The sequence below is a fragment of the Cherax quadricarinatus genome, chromosome 3 (assembly GCF_038502225.1).
Source record: "Cherax quadricarinatus isolate ZL_2023a chromosome 3, ASM3850222v1, whole genome shotgun sequence".
Taxonomy (NCBI): domain Eukaryota; kingdom Metazoa; phylum Arthropoda; class Malacostraca; order Decapoda; family Parastacidae; genus Cherax; species Cherax quadricarinatus.
This window is the reverse complement of record NC_091294.1, coordinates 16,325,046-16,352,196: the sequence shown is the minus strand read 5'-3', so window position 1 is coordinate 16,352,196 and position 27,151 is coordinate 16,325,046. Positions and strand designations below refer to the sequence as shown.

The window sequence follows — 27,151 nt, the reverse complement described above, 5'->3', positions numbered from 1 at the left end:
TAGCCCAGGAGCCTACAATATTACTGGCGGCTTCACAGTACCAGTAGCCCAGGGGCCTACAATATCACTGGCGGCTTCACAGTACCAGTAGCCTAGGGACCTACAATATCACTGGCGGCTTCACAGTACCAGTAGCCCAGGGGCCTACAATATTACTGGCGGCTTCACAGTACCAGTAGCCCAGAGGCCTACAATATTATTGGCGGCTTCACAGTACCAGTAGCCCAGAGGCCTACAATATCTTAATCCGGCTCTGCACACAACCCACCACAATCACCTCCACTTTTAACCAAACAACCGCCACAATTACCACCACTTATGACCACACAAACCACCATCATCACCACCACTTGAGGTCAGAAATAACAACACGTAGTTTCCAGTAACCCAGCGGGTTCTGAGCTGAATCGTTGCCGAGTGTAAATATAAGTATTACCGCTGTAAGCCACCTGAGTATAACCAGCTGTGTGTGTGCAGGTTACAAGAACTGTTGTTCAGAGACGGTGGCTCGGGACAACACAAGTGTAGTAAAAGCAGATCAATACTACCAACGTCACCAAACTTCCGGGAAAGACAGGAACCATTATAAACCAGGAGTGAATCCTCTTACGATAGGCGGGATTTATTTCTCAAAGTGTTGCTGGGTCACCATATGAAGAAGACCCAGGATAGGACCCCTCCTGGCAGAACTATCGGAACCTTCTGAAAATGGTATATCTGACGATATGATAATATGGCTTCAGGAAAAACAAAAGCACAAACGACGAAATTGTAAAAATGCTAGATCTGCTTTACACAGCACTGGAAAAAAATGAATATGCATTTGGACTCTTTATCGACCTAAGGAAAGCTTTTGATACAGTAGACCACGGCATCCTACTCCACAAATTTGACCATTACGGTATAAGAGGCCACACACTTTCATATTTTAAATCCTACCTTACTAACAGGTATCAAGGACACAACCACATCAACAAGACCAGTTGATACTGGAGTACCACAGGGAAGTGTCCTTGGTCCATCTCTTCCTCTTATACATCAGTTATCTTCCCTGAAACCTGTTCTCTTTGCTGACGACATGACTTATGTCATCTAGCACTCTAATGTTGCCTCAAGAGCTACTAAAAATATCAACCTGGGTGACTGATAATAAACTCATACTTAATACTAACAAAACCTTCTATATTATGTTTGGTAACAGAGCAGATGTTGCACAACTGAACATTATGATTGACAACACTCTTATTGCTAAACATAATGAGGGTAAATTCCTGGGCCTACACCTTGACAGCAACCTGAATTTCAGCACCTATATCCAACAAATAACAAAAAAAGTATCCAAAACAGTTGGGGTCCTCTCCAAGATACGTTACTATGTACCACAATCAATCCTTCTCACACTATACTATTCAATCATCTATCCATTCCTCACCTATACTATTTGCGCCTAAGGATCAACAGCAGCAACCCACCTAAAGCCAATAATAACCTAACAAAAAGCCGCAGTAAGACTTATCACGCAATCCAATCCCAGGCAACACCCCCCCCCCCTCACTCTTCAAAGACCTAAAATTACTCACTGTTCAGAACATCCACACTCACTACTGTACAACCTACATTTACAGAACCATAAATTCCAATATTAACCCTAAACTAAAACACTTTCTTGATAGTTGTAACAGGACCCACAGGCACAATATCAGACACAAAAATCTCTATGACAATTCCCGTGTCCGGCTAAATCTATACAAAAATTCAATGTATATAAATGGGCCTAAAATCTGGAACTCCCTACCTGATAACTATAGAACTGCAGACTCAACCACCATTTTTGAAACTACCGTTAAAAAACATCTTATCTCCCTAACACATCCCACATCAACTATATCAAAACCACCTATTCTCTTATTCGTATCATGCGCACATCCAAAACAAAATAGATTTACTATAGATATCTGTGATTCCCTCTAATTTACACTTACACTCGCCCAGATGACTGTAAACATAAAATTCCTAACATAGATATTGCCTAATAAATCTTAAGTCAGCCCTAAGTTTGCCTAAGAAACTTTCCCAATATAAGAGCTTTAACAGAAACAGTGTATCAAGCCAAGACTTATCATTCCCATCACTAAATTAATAACTGTAATACTGTTATATGTTTTATACTACCTCATTATTATATTCTGATTAATTACATCACTTACCTAGTATGCAAATAGATATATTAAAATAACCTGTGTCAATTAAAAGTAAGAATTAGGATTAGTCTGTCGGAAATACCTCGGTATGTTAGTGACTTCCTTTGTAATTAATATTTTATAATATATAAACCACACATCGTAAACTTTGCAAGGAAATAAATATTTATTTATTATTATTATTGTTATTATTATTATTAGTAATATTCTTATATAACATTAAAATTTCTAGAATTAAAAAATTTCGAGAATTATAATTATCATTCGTTGTTTTAATTTAAACAAAACTGGATACACGAGCAGCTTACTGCTACATTCATCTGTATGATAAGTTACACCGTAGGAACACCAGCTGTGTTCCCTCTCATAGTCCATCACACAGCTGGTGTGAGCACCAGCTGTGTTCCCTCTCATAGTCCATCACACAGCTGGTGCTCACACCAGCTGTGTTCCCTCTCATAGTCCATCACACAGCTGGTGCTCACACCAGCTGTGTTCCCTCTCATAGTCCATCACACAGCTGGTGTGAGCACCAGCTGTGTTCCCTCTCATAGTCCATCACACAGCTGGTGTGAGCACCAGCTGTGTTCCCTCTCATAGTCCATCACACAGCTGGTGTGAGCACCAGCTGTGTTCCCTCTCATAGTCCATCACACAGCTGGTGTGAGCACCAGCTGTGTTCCCTCTCATAGTCCATCACACAGCTGGTGCTCACACCAGCTGTGTTCCCTCTCATAGTCCATCACACAGCTGGTGGGAACACCAGCTGTGTTCCCTCTCATAGTCCATCACACAGCTGGTGCTCACACCAGCTGTGTTCCCTCTCATAGTCCATCACACAGCTGGTGTGAGCACCAGCTGTGTTCCCTCTCATAGTCCATCACACAGCTGGTGCTCACACCAGCTGTGTTCCCTCTCATAGTCCATCACACAGCTGGTGTGAGCACCAGCTGTGTTCCCTCTCATAGTCCATCACACAGCTGGTGTGAGCACCAGCTGTGTTCCCTCTCATAGTCCATCACACAGCTGGTGTGAGCACCAGCTGTGTTCCCTCTCATAGTCCATCACACAGCTGGTGGGAACACCAGCTGTGTTCCCTCTCATAGTCCATCACACAGCTGGTGTGAGCACCAGCTGTGTTCCCTCTCATAGTCCATCACACAGCTGGTGGGAACACCAGCTGTGTTCCCTCTCATAGTCCATCACACAGCTGGTGTGAGCACCAGCTGTGTTCCCTCTCATAGTCCATCACACAGCTGGTGCTCACACCAGCTGTGGAAATTTTGCGTCACCCTGACCTGGGAGACTGCGGTGGTGTCAGCCTGACCTGGGAGACTGCGGTGGTGTCAGCCTGAGCTGGGAGACTGCGGTGGTGTCAGCCTGAGCTGGGAGAGCAGTGGTGTCAGCCTGAGCTGGGAGAGCAGTGGTGTCAGCCTGAGCTGGGAGAGCAGCGGTGTCAGCCTGAGCTGGGAGAGCAGTGGTGTCAGCCTGAGCTGGGAGAGCAGTGGTGTCAGCCTGAGCTGAGAGACTGCTGTGGTGTCAACCTGAGCTGGGAGACTGCGGTGGTGTCAGCCTGAGCTGAGAGACTGTCAGTAGTGTCAGGCTGAGCTGAAAGACTGTCAGTAGTGTCAGCCTGAGCTGAGAGACTGTCAATAGTGTCAGCCTGAGTTGAGAGACTGTCAGTAGTGTCAGCCTGAGCTGAGAGACTTTCAATAGTGTCAGTCTGAGCTGAGAGACTGTCAGTAGTGTCAGCCTGAGCTGAGAGACTGTCAGTAGTGTCAGCCTGAGCTGAGAGACTGTCAATAGTGTCAGCCTGAGTTGAGAGACTGTCAGTAGTGTCAGCCTGAGCTGAGAGACTTTCAATAGTGTCAGTCTGAGCTGAGAGATTGTCAGTACTGTCAGCCTGAGCTGAGAGACTGTCAGTAGTGTCAGCCTGAGCTGAGAGACTGTCAGTAGTGTCAGCCTGAGCTGAGAGACTTGGATATATCGCCCAGTAGTCCACAAAGTGGTCATCAGCTGCGAGATTCAGCAGCGTCAGCATTAAGTCAAATGATGTTATAATAACTGCATTTCGGTCACTGTGTGAGTCAATACTGGTATCCCCATATCTCATAAGCTCAGCCCCTTCTACCTCTCAGTACACGCAAAAGAATTAGTGCATTGAGGTGTGTATGGGTAAGTGTGCATATGAAGGTATGCATATGTGTATATATATATATATATATATATATATATATATATATATATATATATATATATATATATATATATATATATATATATATATATATATATATATATATATATATATATATATATATATTCAACAAGTCGGCAGTCTCCCACCGAGGCAGGGTGATCCAAAAAGAAAGAAAATCCCCAAAAGAAAATACTTTCATCATCATTCAACACTTTCACCTCACTCACACATAATCACTGTTTTTGCAGAGGTGACCAGAATACAGTAGTTTAGAAGTATATACGTATAAAAAATACACAATATATCCCTCCAAACTGCCAATATCCCAAACCCCTCCTTTAGAGTGCAGACATTGTACTTCCCATTTCCAGGACTCAAGTCCGGCTATATAAAATAACCGGTTTCCCTGAATCCCTTCACTAAATATTACCCTGCTTACACTCCAACAGCTCGTCAGGTCCCAAATACCATTCGTTTCCATTCACTCCTATCGAACACGCTCACGCACGCTTGCTGGAAGTCCAAGCCCCTCGCCCACAAAACCTCCTTTACCCCTCCCTCTAACCTTTTCGAGGACGACCCCTACCCCGCCTTCCTTCCACTACAGATTTAAGAATAATGAAACGGAATGGTTTGTTTGCAATCGTGTCATTACGATTTCGTGAGTCATGCATACGGGGCACATTAACATAAACTCGTTTAAAGGGAGGGGAGGCATCTACAGTGACAAGATGGCCACCGATATTCATCCCACATAATTCTAAGGTAAACTCTGGTTCAGCCTTCAGAAACTGCAGGAAAAAAGGCTCTAATTCCTCGGTATGGCACCACATTTAAGACAGTTTGATGCATACGTATAAAAGCCCAATATTAAACTGTGTACTATTACCTCAACTAAAAACACATCTAATTTGAACAGCCCATCACTGATATTGTATAATGACTGCCTATCATGCTCAATAATTGCCGATTCTACAATACCAAACAGGGACTAGAATGAAATTAGCCTAGAGTCATCCACACCATCGTCTGTCCTTGGGTAGCGAGTACAACAACCAGTTCTGCTGGATGCACTACTCTTAAGGATCGTATGGTCCAGTGGATTAGGGCGTCATGTTTTTTCTCCCACCATGAGGCAGGCCAAAGCACCATGGGTTCGAGTCCATGGCTAGTGCAGTCTTGTTATTGATATATATATATATATATATATATATATATATATATATATATATATATATATATATATATATATATATATATATATATATATATATATATATATGCAATAAGATTAGGAAAGCTTATAGTTCCTTGATAATGTGAGTAGTCACGAAAGCGCTTGGAATTTCTCTATTCTTTCAGAGTGGTTGTTTTGCATATATATATATATATGTATATATATATATATATATATATATATATATATATATATATATATATATATATATATATATATATATATATATATGTATATATAGTAGGTTGGTAGAGAGCAACCACCCAGGGAGGTACTACCGTCCTGCAAAGTGAGTGTAAAACGAAAGCCTCTAAATGTTTTATATGATGGTAGGATTGCTGGTGTCTTTTGTCTGTCTCATAAACATGCAAGATTTCAGGTATTTCTTGCTACTTCTACTTGCACTTAGGTCATACTACACATACATGTACAAACATATATATACACACCTCTCTGGGTATTCTTCTATTTTCTTTCTAGTTCTTGTTGTTGTTTATTTCCTCTTATCTCCATGGGGAAGTGGAACAGAATTCTTCCTCCGTAAGCCATGCGTGTCGTAAAAGGCGACTAAAATGCCGGGAGCAAGGGGCTAGTAACCTCTTCTCGTGTATATAGTACTAAATGTAAAAGGAGAAACTTTCGTTTTTCTTTTTGGGCCACCCCGCCTCGGTGGGATATGGCCGGTATATTGAAAGTAAGAAGATATATATATATATATATATATATATATATATATATATATATATATATATATATATATATATATATATATATATATATATATATATATATATATATATATATATATATATATATATATATATATATATATATATATATATATATATATATATAGCCACCACTGTTGCAACAAATGTAAGTGTTTACAGTGGGACCCATGGTACCTTCCCTGTTGTGTATAAATATACCTAATTGGATGAATCTTATTGTAGCCAGCTGTCCCAGTAGCAAACAATGGAGCCAAGAAGACTGGAAAATACACTTGATCTCATCTTCACTAATAATGATGATCTGACTCGAAATATAACAATATCCAAGACAACGCAGTTATATCATAACACAACAGAAGTACAGAGCTCCTGACCAGCGTAAGTGATCAGTTATGAGGGCGTCTTCACCAAATTCAAATTCAATAACAAAAACATACAGTGGGATTAAATCATCCATGTTCTGAATGAAACAACTGGCAAGATATCCTAAACAACACGGATCTGAACATTTGTCTAGAAAGAATTACTCTGGCACTTGAGGTATGCTCAAGGCACTTTCCTTTAATAAGGAAAAAGAAGAGATGTAAACTAAAATGAGAGAGACACTCTCTATACAGGAGAAGGCGAAGAATCACACAACTGTTGAAAGGGGCCAGTATATCTGAAATACGAAATGGGGCACTGGTCAGAGAACTAGCAAATATCAAACTTAAACCTAAAGAATCATACAGGAGACAAGAAACACAGGAAGAACTTAAAGCGATAAATGAAATTGGAAGAAACTCAAAATATTTACTTCTTATGCCAAATCTAGGGCAAGAACAACTTAGCGTTTACTAAGCGGTTAATCAGGCTAAGGGTCGACAATCTAAACGAATATTTTATGACCAAGACTCAAAACTTGGTTAATTAAACAAATTCTCATATTCTAACATCACAAGACTTTGAAAAAACAATAAATGACATGCCCATGCACTCTGCCCCATGCCCAGACTTGTGGAACTCTGTGTTCACATCAAGAATTGCAAGAAGCCCCTTTCACGTGCCTTAAGTATCCTATAGAGAGGGAACATGAACACAAGAGTCATCGAACAGTCACTAAAAACAATAGACATAGCTCCATTCCACGAAAGTATCAGTAAAGCATTTGCAAAGAATTAGAGACCAACAGCACTAATGCCCAATATCATAAAAATCTTTCAAGGGCTCTAAGATACCCATCAGTTGTACAACCCAGGGTAGCATAGGTTTGGAGCAGGTTGCTCCTGCCTATCCCAACTACTGGACCACTTTGACATGGTTTTGGATGCTGTGGAGGACAAACAAAATGTAGATGTAATATACACAGACTTTGTGAAAACCTTTGACAAATGCGATCATGGTGTAATAGCTCACAAAATGCGTGATAAAGGAATAACAGGCAAAGTTGGTAGATGGATCTATAACTTCCTAACAAATAGAACACAAAGAGTAATAGTAAACAGATTAAAGTCAGAGACAGCTACAGTGATAAGCTTTGTTCCAGAAGGTACAGTACTCATTCCCATCTTGCTCCTCATCCTTGTATCTGACATAGAGATGAAAGCCACGGCACCATATTTTCCTTTGCGGATGACACCCGAATTTGCATGACAGTGTCATCCATCAAAGACACTACAAGTCTCCAAACAGACATCTACCAAATCTTTAAATGGGCCGCAGAAAATAATATAAATTTCAATGAAGACAAATTTCAATTACTCCGCTATGGAAAATTGGAGGAAATTAAAAGTGTATTGGAGTATAAAACAAACTACAATCACACAATAGAGTGAAAAACTACTGTGAAGGACCTGGGAGTGATAATGTCAGAGAATCTCACTTTCAAAGATCACAACAAAGTATCTAACATACCTGTTAGGAAAATGACAGGATGGATAATGAGAACCTTCAAAACCAAGGATGCCAGACCAATGATGATTCTCTTTAACTCGTTTCTACTCTAGACAAGAATATTACTGTACACTAACGGCCCCTTTCAAGACAGGCGAAATTCCAGACCTGGAGAATATACAGAGAACTTACACGGCTCGTATAAGTTCGATAAAACACCTAAATTGCTGGGAACAGTTGAAGTCCCTTGATTTGTACTCCCCGGAACGCAGCCGAGAAAGATTCATGATAACATACATTTTGAAAATCCTACAGGGATTAGTCCCAAATCTTCACATGAAAATTACTCCCTACGAAAGCAAAAGATTTGGCAGTAGACGCAACATCCCCCAATGAAAAGCAGGAGCGCTACGAGTACGCTAAGAGATAACACAATAAGTGTCAGGGTCCCAAGATTGTCAACTGCCTCCCTGCATACATAAGGGGGACTACCAATAGACCCCTGGCTGTCTTTAAGAAGGCACTGGACAGGCACAAAAATCACTATCTGACCAGTCAGGCTGTGACTCATGTGCCGGACTGGGTGCGGCCAGCAGTAACAGCCTGGTTGATCAGGCCCTGATTCGCCACGAGGACTGGTCACGGACCGGCCCACGGGGGCGTTGACCCCAGAAACCTCCTCCAGGTTTGTACATTACTGTGGTACACGAATATTATCTCTACAGTACTGTGGTACATTACTGCATTGTTGTAGTACCAGTGTATCCTCTACAATGTTGTAGTACCAGTGTATCCTCTACAATGTAGTACCAGTGTATCCTCTACAATGTAGTACCAGTGTATCATCCTCTACATTATTGTAGTACCAGTGTATCATCCTCTACATTATTGCAGTACCAGTGTATCATCCTGTACATTATTGTAGTACCAGTGTATCATCCTCTACATTATTGCAGTACCAGTGTATCATCCTGTACATTATTGTAGTACCAGTGTATCATCCTCTACATTATTGTAGTACCAGTGTATCATCCTCTACATTATTGTAGTACCAGTGTATCATCCTCTACATTATTGTAGTACCAGTGTATCATCCTCTACATTATTGCAGTACCAGTGTATCATCCTCTACATTATTGCAGTACCAGTGTATCATCCTCTACATTATTGTAGTACCAGTGTATCATCCTCTACATTATTGTAGTACCAGTGTATCATCCTCTACATTATTGTAGTACCAGTGTATCATCCTCTACATTATTGCAGTACCAGTGTATCATCCTCTACATTATTGCAGTACCAGTGTATCATCCTCTACATTATTGTAGTACCAGTGTATCATCCTCTACATTATTGCAGTACCAGTGTATCATCCTCTACATTATTGTAGTACCAGTGTATCATCCTCTACATTATTGTAGTACCAGTGTATCATCCTCTACATTATTGTAGTACCAGTGTATCATCCTCTACATTATTGTAGTACCAGTGTATCATCCTGTACATTATTGTAGTACCAGTGTATCATCCTCTACATTATTGCAGTACCAGTATATCATCCTCTACATTATTGTAGTACCAGTGTATCATCCTGTACATTGTTGTAGTACCAGTGTATCATCCTGTACATTGTTGTAGTACCAGTGTATCATCCTCTACATTATTGTAGTACCAGTGTATCATCCTCTACATTATTGTAGTACCAGTGTATCATCCTCTACATTATTGTAGTACCAGTATATCCTCTACATTATTGCAGTACCAGTGTATCATCCTGTACATTGTTGTAGTACCAGTGTATCATCCTCTACATTATTGTAGTACCAGTGTATCATCCTCTACATTATTGTAGTACCAGTGTATCATCCTCTACATTATTGTAGTACCAGTGTATCATCCTCTACATTATTGCAGTACCAGTGTATCATCCTGTACATTGTTGTAGTACCAGTGTATCATCCTCTACATTATTGTAGTACCAGTGTATCATCCTCTACATTGTTGTAGTACCAGTGTATCATCCTGTACATTGTTGTAGTACCAGTGTATCATCCTCTACATTATTGTAGTACCAGTGTATCATCCTCTACATTATTGTAGTACCAGTGTATCATCCTCTACATTATTGCAGTACCAGTGTATCATCCTGTACATTGTTGTAGTACCAGTGTATCATCCTGTACATTGCAGAATTCTGGAGTTTCTTATAATGTGTTACAGTGGATCCTGTTAAGGCAGCCTGAACATTCACTCTCAGGTACAAGGTCCTATAATTTCGCAGACTCCCAGTCAGGCTGTTTAAATTATATGATATTAATTTACGTTAATCCCATGGTATAACACGACTGCCCCAGCCCCTGAGGGTCTGCCGCCTTAAAGTTGGGAACCAAAGCTCTGGGGAAATAACAAGTAAAAGGTATAAGGAGTTGCTCAATAAAGGTGGGATCGTTCGCGTATTAATTAGCCCTGAGAGCTTCAACTTTCCTAATATATTATATCAACTTGACACAGGCTGTAGGTTGGTCAAGAATTTGTATATGCAATATTGATGAAAAGAGCGCAGGTAGGACTTAACGTCTGAACCAGGTTAGTACACGCCACCTGCACCGCAGTATTGATCAACTTTATTGTTGGTGCATGCCACCTTTACTGTAGATACTGATCAACTTTATTGTTGGTACACGCCACCTGTACCTTCAGGAAGAGACCAGGAAACCTGCTCCCAGACCGGGCCTCCTGGTTGTTGGTTTGATTGATCAAGCTGTTAGTGCCCGCTGCCCTCAGTCCAACGCGTGCACCACAACCGAGCTGAGCAGTAATTGATTTGAGATTTATGTCGGGTTCCCTACTGAAGACAGCTTCAGGCTTATTGAAAATCCCTCCTATGCATGAATAGTGTTGAAGATCCGCGTTCCTCGCTACTCTGCTTTTCACTGGAGTTATCCTGTATCGTGACCTGAAGACCATCATCACTGTCTTGGTATCTCTTGTTCTGAATGTTCTGATTATCATTTTATTTATTTATTTATTTATTTATTTATTATTAATTTGGACATGATACATAGATGTACAAATAAATACAGTGGTTAAGTGTAACATGCCAAAGCCCCTTGTATGCAGAGCATTATGGGCAGGCTTAAAATTAACTTAAGATTAACTAAGCAATGATATATTCAGTGGTAAAAATTATAATAAACAAATAACAATTAAGCACAAATGAGTATTTCAAAGACAGGTCATATGGTCACTTACTGAGTTGCTGAGCATTCAGTACAATGGAGTATTCTGTTAGGTAATGTAATTAAAAATAACAAAGTTTGATAGGGTCATAGGTTAAACATTTATGAGATACAATTATTCAGTATTTATTTAGTTGTGGGTGAGTAAGTGATTTTTAAGAAGAGTCTTGAATTTATAAACCGACAGTGTTTCTTTTATATTCACAGGTAATGAATTCCAGATTTTTGGGCCTTTTATGTGCATTGAGTTTTTATATAGTGTGAGATGGACACGAGGAACATCAAAGAGTGATCTGTGCCTTGTGTTATGGTCATGTGTTCTGTTGAGGTTGGTAAAGAGAATTTTGAGGGAAGGGTTTATATCCAAGTTAAGTGTTCTATGTATGTAGTAGGTGCAGTAATAAGTATGGATGTTTTGTATGGTGAGTAGGTTTAGAGTTTTGAATATTGGTGGAGTGTGCTGCCTGTAGTGGGAATTTGTTATCATTCTGACTGCAGCCTTTTGTTGGGTAATTAATGGTCTGAGATGGTTTATTGTTGTTGAGCCCCATGCACAGATTCCATAGGTGAGATAGGGGTAAATAAGTGAGTGATATAGGGCCACTCACTATATGATGGTGTTTATGCTCTTTGAACGTATGATCTGACATTTTCACTTTCAGGTCTTTAACAACAGACTCACGCTCCAGTGAGTAATTTAAGTCTGTCTTGTGCTCCGATTCTTTTTTTTTTATTATTTTCTCAATCCTTACGTAACTTAGTAACTGAATTTTGTCCTCATTAAATATCATATTGTCATCAGTAACCCAAGGAAGACTTGGTTTAGGTCTGCTTAGAGGTTCACTGTGTCTTCTATGGATGCCGCTTTTATACAGATTCTAGTATCGTGTGTTAGATGTGAGAATGACAAAGAAAAGCGGAGACAGTACTGTGCCTTGGGGGACACAACTTTCCACTGTAGCAGCCCATGATTTTACTGTTTACCATTTCTCTTTGGGTTCAATTAATTAGGAAGTTAAATATCCATCTGCTCCGCAGTACTGATAAATTTTATTGTTGGTTCTCACCGCCTGCACTGCAGGCGGTGAGGGTGTACACACCCTGCAGCGTGGAATTGATGATCCTTTGTCGGTGCACGCCGCCTGCACCAAGCCTCGTTAATAATACATAAATTTAAGAAGAGGAAGCTGACACTACTACCCGCTAGGAATTCTAAGAGAAATTAATTAGACCTTTGATGATGCTCGTCTCGTTGTTGACTCATGACGCAGTGGCATCAGTCAAGTGCCAGCACAGCTAAGCAATGTCAGAGTTATCATTCTGTGACAGTTTTAAATTAATTTATTGTTGTAAGTTATTTTTAATTAATGTTCACCCTGGTTCATGTGCTTATACGGTCTATATTAATTATGACTCTTTGAATGATAAATGATAACTGAATACTAATTCAACAACTACGTATTACTGCTCCTATTACTACTAATTCTAGCACTGCTACTACTATAACTATTGATAACTACTGATAATAACAATACTACTACTACTACTACTACTACTACTACTACTACTACTACTACTACTACTAATAATAATAATAATAATAATAATAATAATAATAGTAATAATAATAATAATAATAGCACAAGAACTATATATATTTCGCACCATGAGCTATCCAATAAATTCCAAGTTTCCATAACCGCAGACACTTGTACCTACAGGAACGCGGTTGGAATAGTGCAGAGTGTTGCATAAATTTGTAGTGTAGCTGAATATTAGTGTTGAGTATCTGAAGAAAACCAGAAGAGACATTCACAAGTCATCATAAAGAAACAAAAATCGCACATTTCTTCAAAAAAAAAAAAAGGCAAATTAGGATATACACAGCCCAAACTTAATTCAAACCATCCCCTAACATACACCAGCTCTGATGAAGTAGCAATCTCTTGTTATCTAAGTGAGATTAGTATTGTAAACTACACCAGAATATAACTTCATAAGAAAGTAACTAAAGTTTTAAATTATGGAAACATTCAAATCCTAACAATGGTCTTGAAGGAGCTGAAGTTTTGGCCACACAAAGTACACCATGAAGGTTTATTCTATAAACAAGAGAGTAAAGTCAAACACTGACTCATTTGTGATCAGAAGACTCTGCACATGTTGCACACCAATATCTGCAGAATGATTATTGAAAATGACACGTTAAAACTTACATGACATAAAATCAAGAGAAACTTTCCTTTGAGGAAAGCACTTCAGCACGAAAGTTTAAAGCCGACCAAAAGATGCATTCTGCAGCTGTTGCACAAACTTCAACAAAATTTGCAGCAACAGGGTCTCTAAGACCCAGCGAAGTTTCAACTATTTCATACGATTCATCAGTCATTATATATTGATGCCTTTTTCATTTTTTTTTAATTTAATCAGGGAATAGGTGATAAACCCATAAGGGTTATACAATGCCTGAGAAATTGGAGGAATTCAGATATGATCCAAGGGGAGGATAAGTCCAGTTCCTTGGATCAAGATCCCTCACCAGAACGAAGGCACCCTCCTTCACTAAGCAAAATCATTTATACAATACAAGATAATGCGCCACCATATCGAAATTAAAAGTAACAAGATGACACCTACACATTACATTAAAAGTAACAAGATGACACCTACACATTACATTAAAAGTAACAGGATGACACCTACACATTACATTAAAAGTAACAAGATGGCACCTACACATTACATTAAAAGTAACAAGATGACACCTACACATTACATTAAAAGTAACAAGATGACACCTACACATTACATTAAAAGTAACAGGATGACACCTACACATTACATTAAAAGTAACAGGATGACACCTACACATTACATTAAAAGTAACAAGATGACACCTACACATTACATTAAAAGTAACAGGATGACACCTACACATTACATTAAAAGTAACAGGATGACACCTACACATTACATTAAAAGTAACAAGATAACACCTACACATTACATTAAAAGTAACAAGATGACACCTACACATTACATTAAAAGTAACAAGATGACACCTACACATTACATTAAAAGTAACAAGATGACACCTACACATTACATTAACATTATCAACCTTCTTCTCAGTGTTGAAATTTTGAAGCCGCTCAGAAGAGGCTTCCTAAAATGATCACATGAAAACCAAGTTTGGGGAATGGTCTGTATAAAATTAAATGGAGGGAATCTGTACTTGTCAATTATTCTACGATCCTTCAAGTAGCAATAGTCGATCGGGGTTGAAAATTTGAAGCCGATCAGATAAGGCGTTGTAAAGTTATAAGTAAAAGTCTTGGATAAAGTTAGTGGAGAGAAGACCGTAGGTCACAATGTGATGGTTGACACGAAGGTTTTACTGGTTCACCGAACTTCTAAAAATTAAAAATGCAAGGTTTTATTTACTCATTTAGTTAGTTTTTCTTTCTTTCTGTAATGAAAAACCTATGCTCTTGAGGTTTTCAGAAAAAAAAATAAAAAAAAGTAGAATATAAAATCGGCATGTACAAAGCCTAAATTCAAGGGGACGAAAACCTCCTGTTAAGATACACCATCAATAAGATGTTTGAAACCTACAGGAAGAGGTATTCTAAGTCTTATTAAAATTTCAAATTTGCACATAAATGCCCTAAATGTCTCCCTTGTTATGGAATACATCAGTGTTAATATTTTGAAGCCGACAAAACGAGGTATACTTTAGTTAGTGAATGGAAATCAATATAACCAATTCCAGAATAAAATTAACAAATTTGGCCATATAAAGACTAATAACAATGCCAACCTTGATTGGTGGAAAACAGAACAGGGCAGAAAATTTGAAGACGATCAGAAGAGTCATTCTCTAGTTATTATCACACATTCAACAATTTTAAGTTTTATAAATTAATTTAGTACAATGACAAATTTGCCCAATACACAAACTAAACTTAATGAGAACTATTGTGCTCATAAGATGAATCAACCACTAAATTTTGAAGCCGTTCAATATTTTCTTTTAAACACAAAATTAGCAGATGGACGTCATGTTTCATTCTTCTCCATCGTCAAATTAGCCGGCACTTTATTTTTTTTACATTGGAAGCTACACTGTAAATGGTTTTGCAAGATATCTGAGTTTGATGCTAATTGTTCCTGGAATTTCGCCCCAAACATCTTATTACCAGGAGATTTCAACTTGAGACACCTAAAATGGAGGAGTATAACAAAAAATATTTTAGCAGAGATCACCCCAGGAGGCAGCTCAGATGAAAATTCACACACACACACGAGCTATTAAATCTCTGCAACAAATTCACCTTAAACCAGCAAATATTAGAGCCTACAAGACTAGAAAATACGCTGGACCTCATCTTCATTAACAACGATGATCTGATACGTAATATAACCGTATCAGACAATGTAATATTATACATTATTATGCTACAAATTTTTACAATTATAATGCCTCTTAATTGAAAGGTTCAAATTTCTTTGTTTAAAATACTCATTTGTACTCCATGTTGTATTTTCTTTACTTTAATTTTTACCACTGAATATATCATTGCTTAGTTAATCTTAAGTTAATTTTAAGCTGCCCATAATGTTCTGTATACAAGGGGCTTTGGCATGTACACCCAACTATAATTCCTTATGCAACTATCATGCCCAAATAAAGTATTGTATCGTATTGTATCGTATTGTATTGTATCGCATTGTATTGATACTCAGATCACAACATAATAGAGGTACTGACATGTATGCACAGGGCTCCTGACCAGCAAAATGTGAGCAGTCATGAAAGTGTCTTCACAAAATTCAACTTCAGTAACAAAAACATACAATGGGAACAAGTCAACCATGTCCTAAATAAAACAAGCTGGGAAGATATCATAAACAACATGGATCCGAACCTTTGCCTAAAAAAATTAACTCTCTGGCAATTGAGGTCTGCTCAAGGTACATTCCATTAAGAAAAAGAAAGAGAAGATGTAAGTTAGAAACAAAGATACTCTCCCTATACAGACGAAGGTAAAGAATCACAGAGCTGCTGAGAGGAGCCAATGTATCTGAAATATGAAGGGAGGCACTGGTCAGAGAAATAGCAAATATCGAACTTAAGTTTAAGGAATCTTACAGGAGACAAGAATCTCAGGAAGAACTAAAAGCCATAAAGGAAACTGAAAAAAAAATACTTCTTTTCTTATGCCAAATCTAAGGGTAAAACAATGTCCAGTATTGGGCCCCTGCTTAAGCGAGATGGGACATACACAGTTGAGAGCAAAGAAATGAGTGAGATACTAAAGTCCCAATACGACTCAGTGTTCAGTGAGCCGTTACCCAGACAAAGGGTTGACAATCTAAATGAATTCTTTATGACCGAGACCCAAAATTTGGTTATCTCGAAAATCTCTGATATTATCGTAACACCACAAGACTTTAAAAAAGCCAATAAATGATATGCCCATGCAATCTGCAGCAGGTCCAGACTCGTGGAACTCTGTGTTCATCATGAACTGCAAGAATCCCCTATCGCGTGCCTTCAGCATTCTACGGAGAGGGAGCATGGACACAGGGGTCATCCCACACTCACTAAAAACAACAGACATAGCCCCACTCCACAAAAGTGGCAGTAAAGCAATTGCAAAGAACTACAGACAGATATCACTAACATCCCATATCATAAAAATCTTTGAGAGGGTTCTAAGAAGCAAGATCGCCAACAAGCTAGATACCCATTTATTACACAACCCAAAGCAACACAGGTTTAAAACAGGTCGCTCCTGCCTGTCCTAGCTATTGGACCACTATGGCAAGGTCCTGGATGCTATAGAGCAGGGTTACTCAACTGCTATAAGCAAAGGTCCACTTGGACAAGTATCAATGTATACAAAGTTTATTCTCTATAAGGATTACAATGCTGAGTTTACAGAAATTTGGTTATTGTGTGGTTTACATGTAGTAAAATAGTGATTACAGAGTGTACCACTAGAACGCTTAGCATGGCTAGGCATTTCGGGCAGACTTAGTTTTATTCTTAATTGTAAAATATTACAAATTATGAGGTAAGTTGGTATTATGGCTAAGTGACTAAACACTAGTTTGTGAGTTTAGCAATGTAAATGCTTTTGTTTTGGCACAGTATATAGTTTCAGTATTGGAGTATCACAGGATTCGTTATTTTAAGATTGAGATTAATATTTCTGTTCATGGTCAAATGAGTCAGTGAGTGTAAGTGTGAACCACCAGGTGGTATTCGTGTAGTTAGTAGACAGGGTGTATCAGGGAGATAAGATGTTTTCTAATGGTAGTTTTGAAGGTGATGAATGTGTCTGCAGTTCTAGAGTTCTCAGGTAGGGTATTCCAGATTTTAGGGCCTTTGACATACATTGAATTTTTGTAAAGGTTTAGTCGGACACGGGGAATGTAGTAGAGATGTTTGTGTCTGGTGTTATGCCTGTGGGTTCTGTCACAACTATCAAGAAAGCGTTTTAGGTCAAGGTTGATATTAGAGTTTAAGGCCCTGTAGATGTAGATTGCACAGTAGTAAGTGTGGATGTACTGAACAGGGAGTAAGTTTAGGTCTATGAAGAGTGGGGGGGGGGTGTTGCCAGGGATGGGATTTAGTGATTATTCTTACTGCAGCTTTTTGTTGGGTTATTATTGGCTTTAGGTGTGTTGCTGCAGTTGATCCCCAAGCACAAATAGCATAGGTGAGATATGGATAAATAAGTGAGTGGTATAGTGTGAGAAGGGCATTTTGCAGCACGTAGTATCGTATCTTGGAGAGGATCCCAACCGTTTTGGATACTTTTTTGGTTATATGCTGGATATGGGTGCTGAAATTCAGGTTGTTGTCAAGGTATAAGCCTAGGAATTTGCCCCCATTATTTCTGGTAATTAGAGTGTTGTCAATCTTAATGTTAATTTGTGCATCTCCTGCTCTGCTACCAAACATAATATAGTAGGTTTTGTCAGTGTTAAGCGTAAGTTTATTGGCTGTCATCCAAGTCGATATTTTGATCAGCTCCTCATTCACAGTGGTGTTGAGGGTGGCAAGATTAGGGTGAGAGATGACATAAGTCGTGTCGTCAGCAAAGAGAATGGGTTTCAGGTGTTGGGATACGTTTGGAAGGTCATTGATGTATATGAGGAAGAGCAGGGGACCAAGGACACTTCCCTGCGGAACTCCAGTATCAAGTGGCCGTGTTGCTGATGCTGTGTCTTTAATGGTGACATACTGATACCTATTAGTAATGTAAGATTTGAAATAAGCAAGCGCATGGCCTCTTATACCGTAATGATCAAGTTTGTGGAGTAGGATGTCGTGGTCTACTGTGTCAAAAGCTTTTCTTAGGTCAATAAAAATTCCTAGTGGATATTCCTTATTTTCCAATGCTGTGTAAAGCAGATCTAGCATTTTTATGATTGCATCATTAGTGCTTTTATTTTTCCTGAATCCAAATTGGCAGGGGTTGAGTATGTTTTGAGCCGTTATAAATGAATACAGTCTCCTGTGCACGAGTTTCTCAAAGATTTTGGATAGCAATGGTAAGTTAGATATTGGCCTATAGTTGTTTAAGTCTGTAGGGTCACCACCTTTATGTATTGGTGTAACCCTTGCCATCTTGAGTAGTTTCGGGAAGGTGCTAGTCTCTAGTGACTTGTTAAAGAGTAATGAAATAGCATGCGAAAGGACATGGGCCGCTCGCTTGTACAGTAATGGTGGGACATGAGACAGATTCTCCGAGTTATTTTTAAGTGACTTTATAATCTCGGTGACTTCCGTGGGCTCAGTTGGTGCAAGATAGAAGGAATTAGGGAAATTCCCATCTAGGTAGTCCCCAGCATGGGCATTGGTATGTGGGATTTTACTGGCAAGATTAGATCCTGTGGTTGAGAAGAAGTCGTTTATCTTGTTAGCTGTGTCAGTGGGATGTAGTGGTGTTTCATTAGGTTTAGTTAGGACAATATTCTTGGTTTTTCTCAGTTTGTGGGTCCCTAGAATCTGAGAGAGTGTTTTCCAGGTCTTTTTTATATCTCCTCTAGTGTCTGTGAATCTACTGGAGTAGTATAGTTGTTTGGCTTTCTTTATTACTTTGGTGAGGACTGATGAATAGTGTTTAAGAATATCTTTGTGTATTAAGCCTTGTCTATATTGCTTTTCATATTGGTGTTTCTTGTCAATGGATTTCAGAATGGTGCTGGTTAGCCATGGGCAACCAAGCCGTTTGTTTGTGATCTGTTTTGTTTTTATAGGACAATGTTTGTTGTATAGTCTAAGTAATTTGTTAAGAAAAATGTCTGTCCAGTCATCAATACCGGATACATTTTTCACATGCAATCATCAAAAAGCAACAAATCCAAGTATAGGTCAGTGTACTCATCATTTTCTATGAACTTCATTTTCAGTCCTCGTCTTATAAGAATTTACAAAATATGAAGATAAATATTGGGAAAAAATATTTTTTACATTATGTTGAACAAGTTTTAGATTTTTTTAACCAGATTGGTTTAAATGGAGTTTTCAAACTGAAAAAATAATATATATATACTGATTAACAGAATGGTATTTAATAAAAATTACACTACAACAGGATTTGAAGTTACATTTAAAAAAAATTCCTAATTTTAACATGTAAAGCTCAACAACATTGGTGTAATCTGTGTATGACTGTAGGTAAGTTGTCTTTATATTGTGTATGTGTGCCTGTGTTCCCAGTCCATATACCGCCAAACTCTTTTTCCAAAATGCCAATAAAGTCAACATCATTGCACAAGTGTTAATTGTTGTGAGGGTTCGTGGAGATGTGATGGTTGGAGTTAAACACACTTGTTGGATGGTAGCACTTATATTAGCAGAGTGTGAAAGGGGAGCCCAGCCTACCTGTGTTGCTTGTTGTAGACCTAAGCATGGAGCGAGGGCGATCATGGGAGCGCAGCACTCACAACGGCATCATGTGACATCACACAAGCTAGTCACTGAGCCTAGCAAGGGATCATGTATGTAAAGCATATGGATGGTACTATGATACTCAGATAAGCTATACAACACCAACACATGTAGGGGATCAGCAACTATGCTGACAGCTTGGTTATGTTATGTATTTCGTCTCGACATACAATACTATGCTATAGGCTGAACAGGTAGGTTGCTCTGGGCTGATTCTATGCAATAACAAAGACATATAACTTAGAACTAAAGGATGGTATTGATCAATCGGACTGTATTCATGCACTCTACGGATTCTGAGGAAAAATATATATTTACAAAGGTGAAAGTAAATTAACAGCAAAGGCAGATCTGGCACACACAGATCATTACTGCTAATCTCAGAATTCGGAGGGAACGTGAACACACAAGAAAAATTTTCTGAAAAACTGATCAGCTAATAACAAACACACAGTGGACAACTTCATTCGTCTTGAACGTCTAATAATACAGGCTATGTACATTTAAACCCAACTCTGCGAGGGTAAGATTTACATATGCAGAATGGTTATCATCTCTGGGTGGATCGAATTCTTCTGCAATGGCTAACACATGCCTTGACTGAGGGAGATCTGAACAAGTATCTACAAAAGATACAGTTACATTCACTAGTGACTGTGGAATTACTAACTTGTATGCTCTTCTGCTTGGAGTACCCAACTCGGCTGTTCGATACAGTAATTCTTGGCTCATTACAAAGTCACTGATGGGTTCTGATGGCTTCACAGTCAGAACAAGATCTTCCTGGAGCAGGAATCAAATCACATCAGACAACAAGGGATCGGTTCATTCTTACTGGAGGAATGAACAAACTCAGTGAAGTGGATGACTCTCCCCGGTTGGAAAAAAAAGTAACGCTATAACATGCAATATGAGCAAGGGAGAAGGGATCTACTATCTCTCACTGCAAGCACAGAGGAAAATAAATGAACACGGTCAACAATACTGGTATTCAATCTGAGTCGCACACAGTGACACGAGGTATCAACTATAAAGAGACTACACTTACAAACGCTAACAACATGAAGATTACTCAAGAAACACTTTGTACATTGCAAGAATTACTCTCAACTAGGATGTGATCACCATCTGGAACACTAGGAACAACAACAGACACTCTAGTGAGTACACTAGCCACGACAGAGACGTCATTCTGCAGACGGCATGTGACATCAACAAGAGGTGGCATTACTAGTTCCAAGTAATCGTTTTCCGACAAGGCGTCCCCTGTGGAGAAACTACTTGAACTAGCAGACATTGCAGGGATAGGCTGAGCACTCAAGGCAGTCCAAGTGTCCTCAGACACATGAGGCAACTGAATACTATCTTGCATGTCTGAAGGTGTAGGTGGAACACAGAAGTGACAGAGTTACTAGTGCCTGGCCGCTTGGCTACATTAATAAGTAATTCACGGAACTTAATCTGAACTTCACATTCCACAGCACTTTAACAAATCTCAAATACAAGCTGTGAGAACAAACACATTGTCGAGCTAGGTACTGTCTTTCAGTCAGTAAGGGGATATTAGGACTTTGGACTGATTCATATTTACTTCGACTGGTATGATGTACTAAGTGAGCAAACAATAGTGACTGGGACATCTTCTCAGGGAACTTACTCAAGGACATAAAAGCAAGAATAATAAATAGAATATATTACACAGTAAAGCTGAAATGGGAGAAAATGCTTAACTATTCTGCATAAGTAAAGAAAAATGACAAGTCACACTGTAGAGCAAAGAAAACTCATATAAAAAGAAATACTCAACTGGATAAGCAACACTTTGATAATTAAGAGAAATTGTACTTTACTCGAATCAAATTTACTCGAATTTACTTTAAATTGAATTAATGGCACAGTGAGTTGTCTTTATTCTCAATTTAATAAGGAACAAGGAATGTGAAACTGAAATCACAAAATATTGCACTGAGATAAACTGTAACACTATTGCAAATAACAATTAATAATCAAAACTTTACTGCACAACACTACAAAAAAAATGTTCTGAAAGAAAAAAAATTAATGGCAGCACATTACTTGCACAAGAATCATTGCAAAATGAGGCAATACTGCAATAATAACAAAAATTGCACACACAAGAAAATGCAGTTTACAAGAGCTTAAGCAAACACTGAACAAGCAAAAGAATGTTTTACTTTAAAAAAAAAGTTAAAAAAAATTGCACTAAGAGTGAATTTGTTCAATGAAATATGAAAAATAATAATAGAGCGCATAAAACACAAAACAGAGAAAGGTTAACACTTACAATAATGCAGAACACAACACAACAATATATGCACAATACTATGGGAATTTTCTTGCAATAAGGCTTGGGGGTGACAAAAATTGGAAAATAATCATCTTGCTTCAAACAAAATAATAGCACTATTGTGTGTGGAGATAAGACAAATTAGACACTGGCTAAATGAAAAGAATTAACACAAGATTGTTCAACACATAGAAAAATGAATTAATGCAAAAACAGCAAGAATACACAAATGCTGGGGAAAAAAAATTAACTGAGACAACACTGAGTTGTGATGCAGAATATAAGATAACAAGTTACTGAATTACTTCACTGCATAAATTACTAGGCAAGGAACACAATACTGTGAACACAAGATGATTGTGAAGTGCAAACACAAGTTTATACTCAATTCAATTCAATTCAAGTTTATTCTCTATAAGGGTTACAATGCGGGGTTTACAGGTTTTGGGTATTGTGTGGTTTACATATTATAAAATACTAATTACAGAGTGGGCCACTAGGACACCTAGCATGGCTAGGCATTTCGAGCAGACTTAGATTAATTCTTAACATTAAATCCTTACAGATTATGGTATTAAGGCTAAGTGACTACATCATAATTTGTGAGTTTAGCAATGTGAATGCTTTTGTTTTGGCACAATACAAGGTGTCTGTATTGGAGTATCATAGGCAAACTTATGACTAGTTAGGATTTATTATTTTAAAATTAGTATTTCTGGGTTTATAGTCAGTGGGTGAGTGAGTGCAATTGTGAACCACCAGGTGGCTATCATGTAGTTAGTTGTAGGGGTGGATCAGGGAGATAAGATGTTTTCTAACTGTAGTTTTGAAAGTGATGAATGTGTCTGCAGTTCTAGAGTTTTCAGGTAGGGTGTTCCAGATTTTAGGTCCTTTGAAATACATTGAATTTTTGTAAAGGTTTAGTCGAACACGGGGAATGTCATAGAGATGTTTGTGTCTGGTGTTATGCCTGTGGATCCTGTCACAACTATCAAGAAAGCATTTTAGGTCAAGGTTAATATTGGAATTTAAGGTCCTGTAGATATAGACTGCACGGTAGTAAGTGTGGATGTTCTGAACAGGGAGTAAGTTTAGATCTATGAAGAGTGGGGGGGGGTGTTGCCAGGGATGGGATTTAGTGATTATTCTTACTGCGGCTTTTTGTTGGGTTATTATTGGCTTTAGGTGTGTTGCTGCAGTTGAACCCCAAGCACAGATAGCATAGGTGAGGTATGGATATATAAGTGAATGGTATAGTGAGAAGGGCAGTTTGCAGTATGTAGTATCGTATCTTGGAGAGGAGATTGCACACAACAGGGAAAAACAGAAAAGTACTTACCTCACATATATAAAAAAAAGGAATACAACACAACAGACATAAAATAAAGCACAAAAATTTAAATACTGAAGAAAAAAATTAGTATTGCAAACAGAATGTAATGAACACTGAATTTAATCAAGAGTCACTGAATGTTACTAAGAAATCACTGGAAAGAAATGTCACTATGAAATCACTGAAAAAAATTGTCTCAACACTCACAAATGTCTCTATAAAAATATTATCACTGGAGCAGCGTTAGTGAAGAATGAGGGTAGTGGAGGGAGGTGGAGGAAAGGTTGTAGCTGGTGCGGCACTCCACTACCACTACTCGGCGAGTTCTCGAAGAATTAGCGCTTAAATTGACGATAGATGCACACAGGAGGCTTTTATGTTGGTGCACAGGTACGAAGGAACAATCTTGCATCTTGACCCACTATGTGGTCCATAAAATGAGGTGCTAGGACCCATTATATGGGTAAAAAAAACAGCAGTGGTAGTGGTGGAAAGTGTGGGTGGCTGAAGCAGTGTGCTAGGACACTGTGTGGGCCTATGGGATAAGCGGCATAAGCCATGTGCTCTGGGTACACCCACACTAGACACAAAAATATTCTAAGCCAGGCTGGCTTAAAAACCCACAAAATACTACAGTACCACAAGGATAGTAAAGCATTCAGAATAACTTAGAACTGGAAGCACAAGCGATGGTGAAGGTTGTACCCACATGGCTTGCTTGAGTACTGGGTTAGTCACCTGGGTTAGTTGGCTGGCTTGCTTGGCTTAACCCTTCACACAGACTGGCTTGAGAACTTGTAATGATGAGCACAGCAGGGGTGGAAAACTGGCTTTGCAGGCAAGGCTGGTACTTAAGACAGACTGGATGGTGTAGGGCTGACTCCCCCCCCCCACAGACTGGCTTGGTGGCTTGGCTTAATTTGCAAACCCGGGTCAACCCCTCGGAAGTAATGTAAATAAGCAGAGAAGACACAAGGATTGATCAGGAAGTAGTGGTGGGTGCTGGCTTGGGATGTGAAGTGTCACTCATCTCAGCAGGCCTAGGTGGTCAGGAAATGGTGACCGGCTCAGTAGAAATTTATCTCCAGAAATCACTGTAATTGTCACAATTACGATCCCACCGCTGGCACCATTTGTTGTGAGGGTTCGTGGAGATGTGATGGTTGGACTTAAACACAATTGTTGGATGGTAACACTTATATTAGCAGAGTGTGAAAGGGGAGCCCAGCCTGCCTGTGTTGCTTGTTGTAGACCTAAGCACGGAGTGAGGGCGATTACGGGAGTGCAGCGCTCACAACGGCATCACGTGACATCACACAAGCTAGTCACTGAACCTAGCAAGGGGTCATGTATGTAAAACATATGGATGGTACTAACTATGATACTCAGATAAACTATACAACACATGTAGGGGATCAGCAACTATGCTGACATAATTACCAATATGAATTACCATTGAATGGAAGAAAATATCACTATTTATCTATGCTAGAATACTGTAATAATGTATTAATCCCGCTCTTTTGTACTACCAGATCCTGAACGTGGTAACAGCTGTTAGTTAACTAAGCTTTTTCATGAGGCCCACAGTACAACTACAACACTCAGAAGGTGCAGATTCGGACCGTGGGCCGCCAATTGAGTAGCCCCGCTATAGAGGATAAACAAAATGCAGATGTAGTACACACAGACTTTGTGAAAGCCTTCGACAAGTGCAACCATGGTGTAATAGCGCACAAAATGCGTGATAAAGGAATAACAGGAAAAGTTGGTAGATGGATCTTATAACATTCTAACAAAGAGTAAACAGAGTAAAGTCTGAGGCAGCTACTGTGAAAAGCTCTGGTCCACAAGGCACAGTACTTGCCCCCATCCTGTTCCTCATCCTAATATCTGACACAGGCAGAGATGTAAGCCATAGCTCCGTGTCTTCCTTTGTGGATGACACCCGAATAACCATGACAGTGTCCTACATCGACGACACCACGAGACTTAAAGAGAACATCAACCAAATCTTCAAATGGGCCACTCAAAACAATATGAAGTTCAGTGAAGAGAAATTTCAACTACTCAGATAAGGAAAACTTGAGTAAATTTAAACTGTATCAGGTATACAATAAATTCTAACCATACAATAGACAACAACAATGTATCTACCGCATCTGCTACAAAAATGATAGGATGGATAATGAAAACCTTCAAAACTAGGGATGCCAATCCATGATTATTCTCTCCAAATCGCTTGTTCTCTCTAGGCTGGAATACTGCTGTACACTAACTGTCCCCTTCAAAGCAGGCGAAATTGCTGACTTGGAGAGTGTGCAAAGAACAATAAGGCACCTAAATTGCTCGGAAGAGTTAAAGTCCCTTGATTTGTATTCCTGGATTATTATTATTATAATCAAGGGGGAAGCGCTAAACCCGTAGGATTATACAGCGCCTGGGGGGGGGATGTGGAAGGCATTCAGGCTTAATTCGGGGAACTGGAGCACAGATCCAATTCTCTAAACCAAGAGCCCCTCACCAACATCAAGGAACCTTCCCTGAGGGGCCTGTATTCCTGGAACGCAGACGATAGAGGTATATGATAATATACACTTGGAAAATCCTAGAGGAATTAGTATCAAACTTGCACACGAAAATCACTCCCTATGGTAGCAAATGACTCTGCAGGAGATGCAACATTCCCCCAGTGAAAAGCAGGGGTGCCACTAGTACAGTGAGACACAACACAATAAGTGTCAGGGACCCAAGACTGTTCAACTGCCTCCCAAGAAGGCGCTGGACAGGCACCTAAAGTCAGTACGTGATCAACCGGGCTGTGGTTCGTACGTCAGTTTGCGTGCGGCCAGTTATAACAGCCTGGTTGATCAGACCTTGATCCACCACGAAGCCTGGTCTCAGACCGAGCAGCGAGGGCGTTGACCCTCGAAATCGTCTCCAGGTATAGTTACCGTCTACCAGCGTTGAAAAGTTGAAGCAGATCGGATGGGGAATTCTCGTGTTTTGAGCAAAATAATAATAATAATAATAATAATAATAATAATAATAATAATAATTAT

At 39.0% G+C, this 27,151-nt stretch overlaps 1 protein-coding gene across 1 annotated transcript in view; it reads left to right on the top strand.

Moving 5' to 3' along the window:
- The window catches only part of LOC128684112 (organic cation transporter protein-like), a 664,663-nt gene that overhangs the window by 524,060 nt on the left and 113,452 nt on the right, over positions 1 to 27,151 (top strand). The gene's annotated exons all lie outside the window — the stretch shown is intronic.